At 31.3% G+C, this 15,790-nt stretch overlaps 1 long non-coding RNA gene across 1 annotated transcript in view; it reads left to right on the top strand.

Annotated features, from left to right (window-relative positions):
* The window catches only part of LOC107885023, a 42,415-nt gene extending 28,041 nt beyond the window's left edge, over positions 1-14,374 (top strand). Inside the window, exons 2-3 of the long non-coding RNA XR_001680284.2 lie at positions 11,662-12,864; positions 14,144-14,374. This is a non-coding gene — a long non-coding RNA (uncharacterized LOC107885023). The remainder of the gene's footprint in view (positions 1-11,661; positions 12,865-14,143) is intronic.
* Positions 14,375-15,790: the final 1,416 nt, after the last annotated feature.

Raw genomic sequence — 15,790 nt, 5'->3', positions numbered from 1 at the left:
CATATTATCCTAATTAAAAAAATATCGAGAATTCATTGCCACAATACTTTTTTTTAGTGTTTAAAATTAGAATTTACCAAAATTGCACACATTTGCAAATTATTGTGTAGTTAAATCTCATAAAATGTTTTATATTCCTACCTAATATTTAAAAATGAAATACAGGGTTCCTCATAAATACTGAAACTAAAAAATTTAAAAAAATATATACTAATATTTAATTTTTTATAGACAATTGAAGTTCAGTCTTGAATGAAGTTAGATATTAAACGAAGAATAACAATTTTAGTTATTTGGTTGTAATTTAAAAATAATATTTGTGGGGGCTTTTAAGAGGGTATATTATTATATTTTACAATATGCAATGACATTAAAAAAATATTTAGATTTTATTCCCTATGTCTCTAACTACACTATTCATACCGACCTTAAAATTCCTTCAGTTTCAGAAGAAGCTAAAGCATATTATAAACGTTTCCATCTCCACGCTTTAACTCATCCCAATCTTCTTGTCAGAAATTTTGCTAATCCTACAATCCCTGGCGACCCTCCGAGACGGTTAGAACGGAAATGGTGTCGTGATCTATTGGCACCCAATTTTAACTTTAATTAATATTAATTAAAAATTAAAATAAAAAAAAAAAGATAACTGAAAATATTAAAAAATTAAATAGCAAATGAAAGTGTTACTAATGGGTGGCTGCTTTTCCCAAAATTGTCACGATGTATGTATAAATGTTATTAAGGATACGATGTATTTTTTTTTTTAATAATTTGTATAAAATCTGTTTCACATCATCTTATTGTGCCAAGTGGTATAGATTGTTGATTTCATTTAAAAATAAAAAAAAAAATATTTATTTTAAGCATTTTAATTGTACCATACAATATCATCAATTATAGTAAAATAAATTACTTGCTATAATAAATAATAGCAATAATAATAACAGTTAATAGCAATATAAATATATCACACAGTAATATAGGTACTTACCTACTTATAGTAATAGACAATAGTGACTTACTTTGGCCGTTTTTGTTTAGAATCGTTTTTCGTATGCAATGAGTTGAAATTATTGAATTCACATTTAACATATTATTATACATTACAATGACTTACTCAACGACGAGCTACACTCAACACCTAATGTACAGTAGGAGGTTACCTATACTTTCCCCCTTTTTTTAATTATAACTGTTAAGTGTAAAACTACTTCACTACTGTTGTAATATTTATTTATTGAAAAAAAAACTATTTCGTTAAAGTAATTTTTAGATGGTTGCATATTAAACAGTGTTGAGGGTTTTTAATACAATTGTTTACATTTAATTAATTAATGCATTTTATCCATCAGTAATTTATAGTAGGTACCAGGCACCTATATAAATGAAATACTTGTTAAAATATTTTTACAATTTATTGTTTTAATATGATAGTTGATTTATATTATTATTTTTTAGATTCCATTGGTTTATATTATATATACCTACCTAATTATATTTACCTAATCATCACAAACTTAAACTGTTTGGATCATATTAAATATCTAATTATACTTTATTTATAACTCATAAGAAGTCAAAGTCTAATAATAATAATAATAATATTTTCACTTATCTATCCAATCAATACATACACGATGTTACAACATTATTGTGTTTCAAAATAAATTGGTGTATAAACTATATAACTACCTACTACGTAGCATTCGTAAAAACCTCACAAAAAATTCGGGTAGGCGGTCACCACAAACCTTATTCCCCCAATCGACAATAGTTGTGCGCCCCAGATGTTTCAAATACATATTTCAACCTAGGACACCGTCCGTTAAGATGACCAAATGGTCCAAACGTACTTTATTGTCCGACATAACGTTTTAATAGCTTGTTTGACCAGTTGGGATTCTTAGCACCCATACTTGTACGAGGCAAAATATTTATACCTGCAACAGCTGTGGTCATCCAAGCTCAGTTGAGAGTCACGTCTTCGAAGCAGTAGGTACGATGCAAGTAAAATGGACTCAACTGTACTCCAGATTAAATAGAGACTTGAACATCCATCCATTCCTTGCCTTGTTCTAATAATATCAATTCAAATTAAATATAAAACTGTCAGTCGCGCTATTTCGTTTTTTTTTTATTATTGTTGGTAACAAAATGTTTACAGCTTATTTTAACAGACTACAATTAAATCGTTGTAGCCATAGGTAATACATACCTAATAATAGACAATAATATGTAGATAGGTGATGCGATTTAAAAGGTAAACATCTAGAAATTGTATTATTGGAGTTTTTTTCTTTTCGATGAATTGTTTAATTATTACCAATTTGTGATTTCTTACTAACACGATTTAACAATTAAGACTATTAGATCGTGCCGTGGTTGTAATATTATTACAATTACTGTTACAAATTAAAACTGTGTGTCATGTATACATTTTAGTTTGTTTTTATGTTAAAAAATTATTTATCATTTTTTTCTCTTGGTAGTTGATCAACTATCAGGTCATTATGGCAAACTTTTATTCGAAAAGTAAAAAGAAAAGAGTAGTAACTCAATATCGAATTAAAAAATACATTCACACTTTCGTTTCAGTGAAATTAAAGCACTTTACAAAATAAATAGATATGGATGTACTCTAATATTCCTCCTTCGACAAATTATACATCTGATTTAATTCTACAATTTTTTTTTTTTTTAATTTATATAATAAATTGTATTAATGGTTAATTAAAAATCATGTCTGTATCCAATAGGATAAATATGATAAAATTTAGAAACACTAATTCAGTCACAAGTATTTTATGTTTATACATGATAAAGGATCGTATAAATTGTTTTCAGCAAAGAAATCGAAATCTGTAGTAAAAGCAAAATCATTTTTCATCTGAAAAAAAAAGAAAATTTTAGTGCTAACGTTTTTATTTTATTGAATATACTAGTTTCTAATGCATAAAAAATCATTAGCAATTATCATAGATTTTGTTAACGTTGGATCAGTGTTTCGGGCCATTAATCACATTTAATTAATTAATGGTTAAATTATCCAAACCATTGCACGGTGCACTGTGTATTGGAACCAGTGACCAATGTGAAACGAAGTTGACGGAGAAGAGCGAAACAGAGATCAACTCACAGGAAATCAATTTTACACACAAATTCGTTGACGTTTTGAATTTGACTAACCTAAGCGTAAAAAGTATAAATAGTTTAAAAAGATTATTTTACTTTATGATGGTACACAGGAGTTAAGTTTCGAGAACATGCTTGGCAGATGGATTGAAAAATTCAAAATCCGACCTTCTTCTATAGTTATTTAATTTTAATAGGTAGAATAATAATTTAAAACGCAAGGTGATATTAAATTATGTCTTTAATCCCAAGATTAGATAAGATTTAGGTTCCTTGTTCATATATAAGAAATAAGAATAACTAACCTGAACCACGAGTGTTAAAACATAAAAATAAATTGGTAAATACTATAGTTTCAGACGTTATTTATATGATATTTATATCAATAGGTTAATTGTAAATATATAATATTATCATTGTACGCGAAAAATATATATGATAATATAATACTAAGTATATTTTATAATATAATTGCGAATAAAGTAATTTATTTACCTATTTACGTGGAACTTGGTTTTAAGTTTTCAATCTTTAGCTAAAAAGTTGAACATTGTATAAAATGTTAACTACGAAATAACTTTTAAATTCGATAAATTCTGTCAAAATTCGAACTTTAAATGCTTATAAAAAAAAATTGTACATATGTATTTTTTTATTTAATTTAACTATTATTGTAAAAGTACCTATACTGCCAAGAGCCTTGTATTAGTTTTCACGTTTTTTGACCCAACAATATTTTATTGACATTTATAAAAAAAAAAACTAAAAAAATTAATTAAATTGAAAATATCCGTTAACATTTAAAATGAGTCAAAATATTTTGAAAATTTGATTGAGTATAGGAATTGGTGAAATAATAACATTTATTGTACATTTAAAATATCTAGTTATTTGTTATTGAATTACAGCAAGTTAAGAAAATTGCTACATAAGAAATCGAGTGAATATCTCGTTGTAAGAAATTTAAGTTCAAAAATTCAAAAAATTTAATTTTACTTTCAGGTAGACATATTTTTTTTTGATAAAGGTGAAAAAATTTATGAGGAATCTTGAATTAAATTTTTAAATCTTAGATTAAAAAAGAAAATATTTATAAATTTCTAACTCAAAACAATTTGCACATTTTCGTGATTTTTACGTATTTTGAAAAATTTGAACTTTAAGTGTTCATAAAAGAAAATTGTGACAACATTTTTTTATATTTTCCAACCGTCATTTTAAAAATACATTAGGAAATTTGTAAGTATTTAATTTTCAAGCTTTTTGACCCAACAAATAACATTTTATTGACATCTATAGAAAAAGAACTAAAAAAATTGGAAATGGTAAATACCCGTAAACAGCTCCAAATATGACTTTAAAAATGTTATGTATCTACTGTCATTTGTTTTAGAGTTACCCCAAAAACCAAAATCCATATTGTCAATAACCGATTTTGCGTAAAAATTCCGGTTTTTCCTTAATTTTGATTTTGTTTTTCTCTGCACTTTTAAGAACTATAAGGATTTTTTTACTTTTGACCCTCCCAAAGTACCTACTAGATTCACTTTCATATCAGAAAAGATACTGTTGAAGAAAATCTAAGTATTTACGTTAAGCCTATTTCACATTATATTATATGGTTTAATCATTAAATTAAGTTTGGAAATTAATACTTTTAATTGCTTTAGACATTTTTATAATTCGATAGTATTAATGATAAAATTTGACAAAAAACTAAAATTTGCAAATGATGCATGTTGTTTAGTTTTATATTCAAGTCGTTTTTTTAATAAACACCTTAATTTTATTTTTTAGTATCGTATTCCTACCTATTTAAAAATATTTTATAAAGTGTGATAAGTATATAATATAATAGCTAATATAGTGGAATAGAAATGTTTTGTACATCATGTTTTCCTAATGATCGAGGGAACATAATAATTGCTTTGTCCGATATGTGATCGATTGTATGATAAAAAAAAACAGTGTTAAGTTTTCTCGGATAAGAATATTATTCTTGACCTAGATTTCACATACGTCGATGATAATTGTATTTAGTTCTGGATAATGCTTTTAACGTTACACATAACTAATGTGAATACAATTTAAGGTTTTTTTATTATTGAGGTGGTATCCCATTTCCTGAAAGATTATGGGTCAGTCAAGTCTATAATATACACGTTAAATTAAATATTCCTCAAAAACGGGTTTCGAAAAAAAAATCTAAGGCTACTATAGTTTATTTACTCGGTGAGCTCAATTTAAAAATGATTTCGTGTACATGGGATTAACGGTTTTAGTATAGTTTTGATTGTGAATGGATAATTTTGGTAATGTTAAAGTGGTCAATAATAAAATATTTTATCCATGATTTAACGTAACAAATTGTTAAATTGGAATATAGGTATTATTGTAAACATTGTGTGCGTGGTTAGAACATTAAAAACAGAAGAAAAAATTGTATGGATAGAAATAGCTTAAACGAGTCCCTCGTCTATATTTTAATATAATAATGACATTGTGTGTGTCGCGTGATGTCAGTTGTTAACAATAATATGTCTGTACAACTGTAAAATGTAAGATATGCATGCATATATATATATATTATTTTTGTGGAAATTGTGAAACGTGATAACCCCTGAAAAACCACACATTATACACATAACAATAACAATATGACTGCCCAATTCAGTTTGCACGATTTACTACATTATATATTGGGAGTATACCAAAAATTGCGCTTAAAATTGCCTTTTCATATATACCAATATTGCGTTTAAAACATTTTATAGGTCGATAGACCGATTGTGCTCGTTAATTTTCAGGATTGACCAATTTTTGAAAACTGTCCATATTGTAACATCAAACTACTTAAACTAATACTAAACAACTAACAGAGTATCTATATAATAGTGTGCGCAACGTACCAGTTAGGCCGATAAATAGGTAAAAATAGTGAAGACATGTTTTTGTCTATCACTCGAATTCATACATTAGTTCATTGATGATAATGAAATAATGATGTACGTTTCATAAAAGTCTAAATATTATTATCTATAGAATATTGGGAGCAAATCAACTATAATTATTTTTTTGTGTAACTATACATGTTTCATGCTTTGATATTGGAGATGACTTTAGAGCTGAGATTAGTCATTTTTCGTTCATTTGATTGTAGTTATATGTGAAATTCGGCTTGGTGTTCTTTAATTACTTCAATATAATAATTATATCAATTTCTAATTATTATAAATTGATGGGCATGGATCGTAAAATTGGTCTTTCAAGTGATGGTGATATGATTATGGACCATTGGGAGTCCTTGGCTCGTTTGAAGGTGGCTCATCTTCTGTCATTGTCAATAACATTTACTAAAATATAGTCAGTAAACGTTGATATTTTGATTGTCAGGAGCAATAAAAAATAGTTCATAAAATGCATCAGAAAAATGTCAGCAGAAGGTAAAAAAGCCAATCCAAAGAAATACTTTAACCAATGTGCAGTTACAGATTCATTTTTGTCGTATTCAATTTTAGTATATTTAACTTAAATGATTACCAACCGTTGTCATAATTTGTTACGATCAAATACGATGTAATAAAACTAATATTGTCAACTGAACTTGATCATTACGGAATTCAACAAATTTCATTAAATATTATGAGCGTTAAATTTTAAACTGAAACTTATAATGCAACAAGTACAAATGCACAATATTGTATCTAATACAATTTATTTTTTCACTTTTGCCCACTACAAAGATACAAAAAATTAATTAAAATTAATTTTGTGCTTTTGGGTCTCACTGGCAATAATTCATCAACTACGCAAAAATAAAATATATAAATGTGCGGTAAGTAGCTAGGTATATCATATTATCGTTGATCGTATAGTAAATTATATTATATTATATGAATAATATTATTAATACATACATATATATAGTCAGTAAAATTATTATCTATTGGATGAATAATGACTGTATGTCTGTATGGTGTGTTTACTACAAGTTAGGTGTACTTGAGATTTGTTTTAAACGTGTTATATAGATCCCATGTGTTTTTTCAAGTACATCTCTGTCTTAACTCTAAAGTTGTTTCAGTATAAATGTTTTCTATAATAAATATTCAACTTTTGATATTGTATTTAATATTTATGCTAATTGTAGCTTTGCATGTACGTAATTATTAATTGTTATACGATAATTACCTGTTTTAGAACACTGATGCGAACACGTTAAGTTTATTCGTGTATACACGCGCCTAAGTTACATAAGATAATCTATAGGTTACCTACACCTAATTTGTTTAAATGTACCTGCAACGACAAAATGCGTAATTATTTGAGTTACTGTGTTGATCGGTAAATACGACGATAACCTATATGTCAAAACTGACAATAATGGAGATATATTATGTGCCACCCATCATATAAACGTCCCAAATATTACATTTTGTGTGTACATAATATATGCACGAATGTCATCTGAATGTTTGTCCCCCACACCACAAGATTAATGGACAGGTAACAATATATTATATTAACTTACTTAAGCGGATCCCAAATACCTACTATTATATAATATATATATATATATATATAATTATGACAGAAATAATCTAACTAATCCATTTATTTTTGCGTATAGGAACTTTCACCATACTTATTTCAAGATCTATGACACATTTTTACATAGTTTACATGGGTGTTTTAAAAATTTAATTAAAAAATTAGTAAAATGTAATATCACGACGTAGATAATAATATTTTAATTAACACAATACTTTTGAGTAATGAAACATTTTTTTTTACCGATTTTGTTATATTTAGATATAATATATGCTGTCATTTATACAGATGTCAAAATAGACATAATTTGTGATTTTTTATTCGGAGGTCTGTAAAAACAAAAATTGTTACGTGTTTTATTTACCTGGATCGGGCTGGATGGATAGTAATGATTTATATTCTTGCTTTCATGGCGATGATTAATATTCTTTTATATATTTAGTGTTAACAATACCTACCTACCATATAATATGTAGGACTAAGGTATATAATCGCACAAGACGTTATAGTGTTTATGCGTAAATCGTAAATGTAGAAAAAAGATATTTGTAATTTCAAGTAATTTAGACCCGGTAGAAATCGTGTAGATTTACAAAATTATAAATAATATTCTCCGTCGAACATAAAGGTATACCTACCTATATACTAGTATATAGGTATTTGTTTAATTACGTAACGATGGTATTGGTAACAGTTTTTGTCAATACTTTGTTGTAAAAAAAATGTGTACTACACACACAAAATGTACAAAAAGTTTGAAAACTTGACTATTTGATTACATTTTCCGTTTGAAAATGCAAAAAGTATCCCTCGTTCATAGGTGTAGGTATAGGTATAAGTACTTGCACCGGCTAATGTGTTTGAACGTTGTATGCATTTTGTTTGCACATCGTTTTGAATGAACACGAATATATTATTTAATATGTTTACAGTATACAACATCAAAGAGTAGCCGCAGAACTTTAACAATTTATTATCGGGAATAATATGGGATGCGATTTCAATTTAAGAACATAATATATTCCAGTGAGCAACACGTCAGTGATCATACCGTTTTTTAAAATTTAAATATAGATTAAATTTAAATTAAAAAAAAATAAACGTTTATGTACACCATTCATTATCTAATCAATATTATTATTAAATAGGTACTTCAGTGATGTCGATAATAACACGTTGAAATGGCTGCTCCGTGAAAGCGAGCCGAGCCGACGCTGTTGAAATTGTTTTATAACTTAAAATTTTAAATACGTGGCACATGGGGGTCATTGTTTAATACTTTATGTTCTACAGAACGGACCGATAACGCGCGAATTATCTGTTGGCTGTATAATGTTATTTAAAATATTCGTCACATTTACGATTTCGTCATGATAATCGTATTTATTATTATTATAATTTTTTTTAGAATCTTTATTTTCACATGTTTCTGCGAATTCACTGTATACTTGTTTGTTGAGAGCATATAATAATTATTATCTATTATGACTGCATTAATACAAACAATCAAAACAACAAACATTATTTAATAACAAAACAATAATGCACTGGATTACAAATTATTTTTGGTCTTAACTCGGAGAATGTGATAAATTATGATATTTTGAATTCTTTATTCCGAGCCGCCCAGGTGTCGATAGTGTCTGTTAGGTGTTGGTTTTTTACTTTTGACGTCCTGCACTCTGCAGCCTACATTTTATCATAATTCATAGATACAACTATACTAGATAGCTGAATATATCTTTTATAATATTATGTATACTGATGTATATAATGAGCATTAACAACGCAACGACCTAACGTCACGAAGATTTTGATATTAAGATGTCGTCACTCGTCGTGAAATGTATTATGAATATTGTGATTATAACACGCGTTTAGAATGGTCAACGGTTGAATTACGTAAAACGAAAATAATTATCTATGAACAAAACGAATCGAAAATCGTATTATACGAGATAATAATACACTAGTTATACCTACACTGTATGGTTGAGTTTGCACAAAAACACGGCAACGTAAAAAAACGACCAATGGGAGGGGGGAGCTTAACACCATGAACCTCAACCCCTCGTGAGTACGACCATGATAAGTTGAAATTATACTAATAAGTTATAAGTAATAAGCGAATAAAAACATATATATATATATATATTTTTTTTGTTACGTTCAGTCGAGAGAATTTTTAAATGACGTTGTGTATGAATGAAATGTGTATCTCTGCGATATTATGCATTGTAAAAGCGGCGATTCATCCACCATCAGGTCTTTGTTAAATATTTGCGGGCAGCGGGCGGTCCCGCAGGGAAAATAACTTTTGCGGGGACGGCGCATGGCGGGACCTGTTGCTCGTCAACTCGAGCCAATTGAACACACGCTTCTATGTCATATTGTAGTAACATAATATTATTGTATTATAGGCACAACCTACCTAGTTATTTTTGTTCTATGGGAAATGTTGAAGATTTAGAATCCTTTTATGATCGTAAGTCGATTGCGCTTAAAATGGTGTGTACAGAAAATTAACTATACGTGTGACGGCGATGATGATAGTGCATTTACTCGCTTATATAAGTTTTTTTAGTATATACTCTAAAAGTACGATGATACGTAGTGATACCTATATACGCAGTATTCTTTAATTATTTGTAATTTTCAATTCTCAGATGGTACCTTCCTATTTAGTAGGTAAATATCAGGCATATGTCAAATAATAATTTGATGACTTTTTAATTGTTTTTATCTACCTTATACCAGTTAGGGTACCTATATTTAATTTAATTTAATTTTTCATAATTTAAGTTACCAAAAATAAAATGTGTCGTCAATGTGCGGATCTTTTCCTCTCGCATATTTCATTGGGTCTTGATGATTTTTATCTGGAAAAGTACTACAATACGTCAATAAATATCCACAAAAGATTTTCCTTAAAAATATTAAGCACTTGTATCTAATAAGTGATAGCCATAACAACGGCAGCAATAAATAAAAATTTTTTTACTTAATGATAGGGTGCTTACCATTGTTAACGATGGCGTAGGTCACAACTGCACCATACCTATAACTTTCGGGAGCGAGAAATAATTACTAAATATATTTCACCTTTAACCATTGAATGAATTCAAAACCAAAATTACATATGAATTATGCTAAAAAATCTTCACAGGCCCCAAATGTTCAAATGTCCCTGATGCCCCTTCTATATAGGTATACGTCTCTGGTTGTCACCTACTCGCGTGACAAATGCATTTACCCACGAAAATGTTTAGCGATGCATAGCTATACAATATTATAGTATCAATTATTGGAGTGTTTTAAACTTTTACAGTGTTATAACTTATAGGTATATCATCGAGTCGTCGTCGCGCAGGTGTGCATCGATAATACGCGTGTAACGGCGATGAACACGTGACCTCGTTTGTAAAAACCGCCAGAACACATAAAATCACAACCAACTAAACAAACAGTAATCGCACATGTTTTCATAAATGATATCAGTTGATATTACCGTACAAGTAAAGCAATAATATATTAATCAACATAGTTGTAAACTGCAGACGACACTCGCTTTGTCATAGCGATTAACGACCACTGATTTTTATGGCATTTTAGTAGATTTTTTACTGATTTTCACAAAGTTGTTGAAACCACGCGGCTACGTAGGTTGTACCTATTTGGCAAACACTAATGTTATTATTATGGAGTGAATTACGCTTATGGCGTACATAGGTGTAGGTAAATTAGGTTTTACACCCATACGATATTATATAACGTCATGACATAATAACAGAGCCATGCGGTTTCTCGTGACGTTTCAACTGCGCCCGAGCGGAAAACTCTCGTGTCAAATAAAATACCAATACTATAATCATTACCTAATATTATTATAATTTATAAATATTTGGCACTGTTCGATAGGAATACGGACTATCGAAATAACGACACTAATACGAATTTAAATACTGTGTGTTTCAGGACTTGGATTATACAGGACTCGATTACATCGCGGGACCCGAGTAGCCAGGAACGGCGACCGTGATGTGCCCGAGCTTCACGACGGCGGCCGAGACGCGGCAGCAGTTGTAGGGTCCGACGGCGGAAAGGGGAGGGGCGCGCGCGCTACGGTTATAAGAGACGACCGCGGGGGGCACTCGGCGGCGCGGCGATGACGCGGCCACGTCGGCGGTCAAAGGTCGAGGCGATAACGGCAGCTGCGGTGCACCCGGCAGCAGCGGCAGAACCGAACCGAAAGCCATCGCGGGACTTCGAACGCGATACGACAGTGTGACGACGTTGGGCGCGGGGCTCGATCACAAAACGGTTCGCGTAGCCGAAATATAACGTGACCCATCGACGACGACGATAATAACAACAATAATAACAACGATAGCAAAAGCGACAAAAATTATAGTTGCAACATCTGTGGAAAAAAATTTAAGCATAAAACAATTGTTTAAACACGGTCTGGTGGCGGGAGGGCGCGGCGTAGGGCACTCCGCCGCCGCCGGTGCCGGTTCGTCAGCGACGCGCAGCAGCAGATCCGATGCGTCCGGCGCCAACGCCGCCGCCGTTCGTCAACGCCGTCTGCAGCAGCTTTACCGCCGCGTCGTGTTCCCGTCACGCCAGCCGCAGCCGCAGCCGCCGACGCCGACGGACCCGTAACGACAACTCACTGCCGCCATGAAACTCCGCGACCGAGTGGTGGTCGGCTTCTGCCTGTCGCTGGTCCTGGTCACCGTGCTGTTCGTGGTCGACCTGCAGAACGAGAACGCCCGCCGGCAGGCCGTGGCCGACGGTGACGCTCAGTCGCACTTCCACGGCCGGTCCGATCGGTCCCGGGACGCTATCGACGCGCAATCCGCCTGGAACGCGGCCGCGTCGTTCGTCATGTCCACACTGGTGCCGTCAAGCCAGCCGTCGCCGACACGTACCGGGAGCGCCGCAACCGTATCCTCACGCCGCCGACGGACGTCCTCCAAAGCCCGCGGTGCCCGACCTGTACGCCGGCGACAGGTTCGCCGATCTCACTGAGCGCCTGTCCCGGTCGTCCGAAACACGGCGGCATCGCGGCAACGTACCCGACTGGACCGTCGTCCGGGACGTGATCGTCGACGACACGGACGACGACGGCACCACCAGCAACGAGTACGTCGTTGAGTACTTGGAAGACGGTTTGAGGTAAGTCCTTGCACACGCCACACGTGAATACTTTTACAAAACGTATTATTATTTTCTATTTTATACGTATTACCCAGACACGAATATATTATAGAGATGAGATTTTTAAGGGTTGAACACTCCTTCCTTCCGAAAATTTGTAAGAAAAAATGTTTCATATACGCATTATCCACATTGACCTTTGCGATTTTATATAGTTCGAAAGACACACTTATTAAACGTCATAATGATAATAAATTAACAACGTTTTGTTTACTAACGATAGAAATATAGAAAAAAATTTTACTCGTGAACCTCCCCGAAATTATTCATCTCGACACGTCCTCTAGACGTATACGTCCGCACAATACCACACTACACCGCACAATGAAATACAAAACTACGTAGGAAACTATGGTATTTAATATGTTGAAATATGATAATATAAATTATTGTAGTCGGTTTTCTGCGCGTAGATAGCTTTTTTTTCGTTATGATTGTTTTACGTTTTCATACAGGTGGATAGTTGGTCTGCAGTCATTGCAAATCATATAAAATATTATTGTGAATACCTATTACGTCATTACTGCAGATGGGCCCCGCCAAGTGTATTCTTCATATCGTTATTGGCAATTTTTAAACTTTGAGATTGTCCTCGTTGTCATATTATTATGAAATACAAAAAACGGATTGTGCATTCATTTACGGGTTTTCTGAAAAAAATATTGAAGCGCTGTTTATTGTTGAATTTGTTCGTCAGCAAACGCATGTGTGGCCATCCATGACAGTTATAATTTACAAAAAAAGCACCGATTTCGAATAGACCAGTTGGAAAAAGTTACACCGGCGAGCACAAACACGGTGGCACACACTGTATAATGTTATATTGTTTTTTTTAATCATCGGTTTTCTAGTATAATATTAAAAAACAGCGATAACGAGCACGCCGACGTTCCGTTTCGTGCTGTACGATTTATATTTTGTTTCTATTCTATTCGTTATAGTTTTGTTTGACGATTCGTCATTATTGTTACATTATTAATATATTGTTTTATTATTCGTCAATGTTATAAAATATGATTATTCTGAAAGAATCCGACTGACAATGTGCTATCAGAGGTCAGGTCAAGAAAAGGTCAGATTAAACGCGTTGTTGCCGAGTATAAATATATTTTATTATTATACCCCAATTATCTTAATGCGCGTATGCATACAGCTTAATATTTTCAACATGATTAACAATTATATCGATTTATTCATGTGGAACAAATTTTTATTCTGTAATATGTATTTTTGACAGCCGATTAGACTCCGAAAAAATTACCAAACACACACATGGTCCGTATCGGTTCTGGAGAAACGATCCACTTCCAAATGTGACTTATAGGAGACAGTAAATAATAATCACAATAATATATTACATTATTACGGCTATTTTGTGCTTAGTTTCGTTTGTGCTAAACCATTATCCATTTATTACAACATAATACTGCCAACATGTTAACGATGCATTTTTAATTTTTTTTATAAGTTTTTAATTAAATCGTTGCAATATATTATCAAACGATGATAAATAAAAATATTTTCCTAGTGAAATTGTGGAAGCTTATGTTCGCATATAAAATACCTTTACAAATCATATAAACACTTATCATGTAGCGCAGCTTTTTGGTCGTTGTGAATCCAATAAGTATTTGATTAACGTTATTAAATCAGCGGCGGAAGCTTGGAAGCATTCATTTCCATTTTCCTCTCTGGTTAAAACTCAATAAAATGGCCTTATTAACGCATTGATATATTCAAAACACACGATTTAAAAATTAAATGTTTCCATTTTTTCATCATGTTTTTTTACATCGCCATATAATATACGTATTTAAATCAATAAACCGCATAGGCACAAAAATCGTTGAAATAATATACAAAAACGAATTGACCAAAAAGTGTTTCATTTTTATTTTTGTTTAATCAGCTCACATCACTATTAAATCGTAAAAATATTCTTCAAAAGTAAAAAATTGAATAGTTATACCCAGTTAAGTATCCAGAACGAGTGTAATATAACTGTATATATAGTTTTATAATATTGTGATAAGCTTATATAATTATGGTGTATTTTTGTATTGCACTATATCACTATATAACATAAATATTACATAATATTATAGTTAGTATTATATCGATGGTTCTGCAAAATATGCATTAAAATTTATAAATAATATTATGTGTAAATTATTATGGTGTAGGCATTCGTGTGTGGAAAAACAAATGATGGTGAAAAATATTTTTTACATTTTAATTTCGTTTATTGAACTGAATATCTAAATAACTGTATATCTGATATAGGTAAGTTTCGTGTACCTTCGGAATATCCTATGTCCATCGATGTAATACAACGTAAAATTACGTTTTTTATATTTTATTTATTTATTTGTACAGTGCACATGCACAATTCACTCATATCATCTAAAAAAATACTATATCATAAAGATTTTAAGTACTCATAATAATAAATATTGCTTATACCGGAATCACTTGTGTACACATGCAACATTGGTGAAAATTTAGGGAGGGAGATTATTAACCCCCAAAAGTTATCCAATATTTTCTTAAAATTAAGCGAAAATTAGTAATTATATACTTATCTTTATAAATATATTGTTCTTTAATTTTACTATTATTGACCAATAATAGGTATCTATAATAAATTCCAAATTAATCATATCACAATATCCATTAGGTACTTATAACGCGTTATACATCAACAACAAGTCGTGGTACTATCATAGACAGGGACGGAGTGGCCGGTCTGGAAATGGGAATTTTCCAGATGGCCTGCACCATACTATGGCCTGCTAGCCTGGCCATTTTGTTAGATTTTTTTTTTAAATTATAATAGTACATTGTAATAGTCTCGTACAATCGTATACTCTTATGAGAAAACTTT

The sequence above is a fragment of the Acyrthosiphon pisum genome, chromosome A2 (assembly GCF_005508785.2).
Source record: "Acyrthosiphon pisum isolate AL4f chromosome A2, pea_aphid_22Mar2018_4r6ur, whole genome shotgun sequence".
In the NCBI taxonomy this organism is placed as follows: domain Eukaryota; kingdom Metazoa; phylum Arthropoda; class Insecta; order Hemiptera; family Aphididae; genus Acyrthosiphon; species Acyrthosiphon pisum.
Note: the sequence above shows the minus strand (reverse complement) of the source record. Positions and strands in the feature narration are given on the sequence as shown.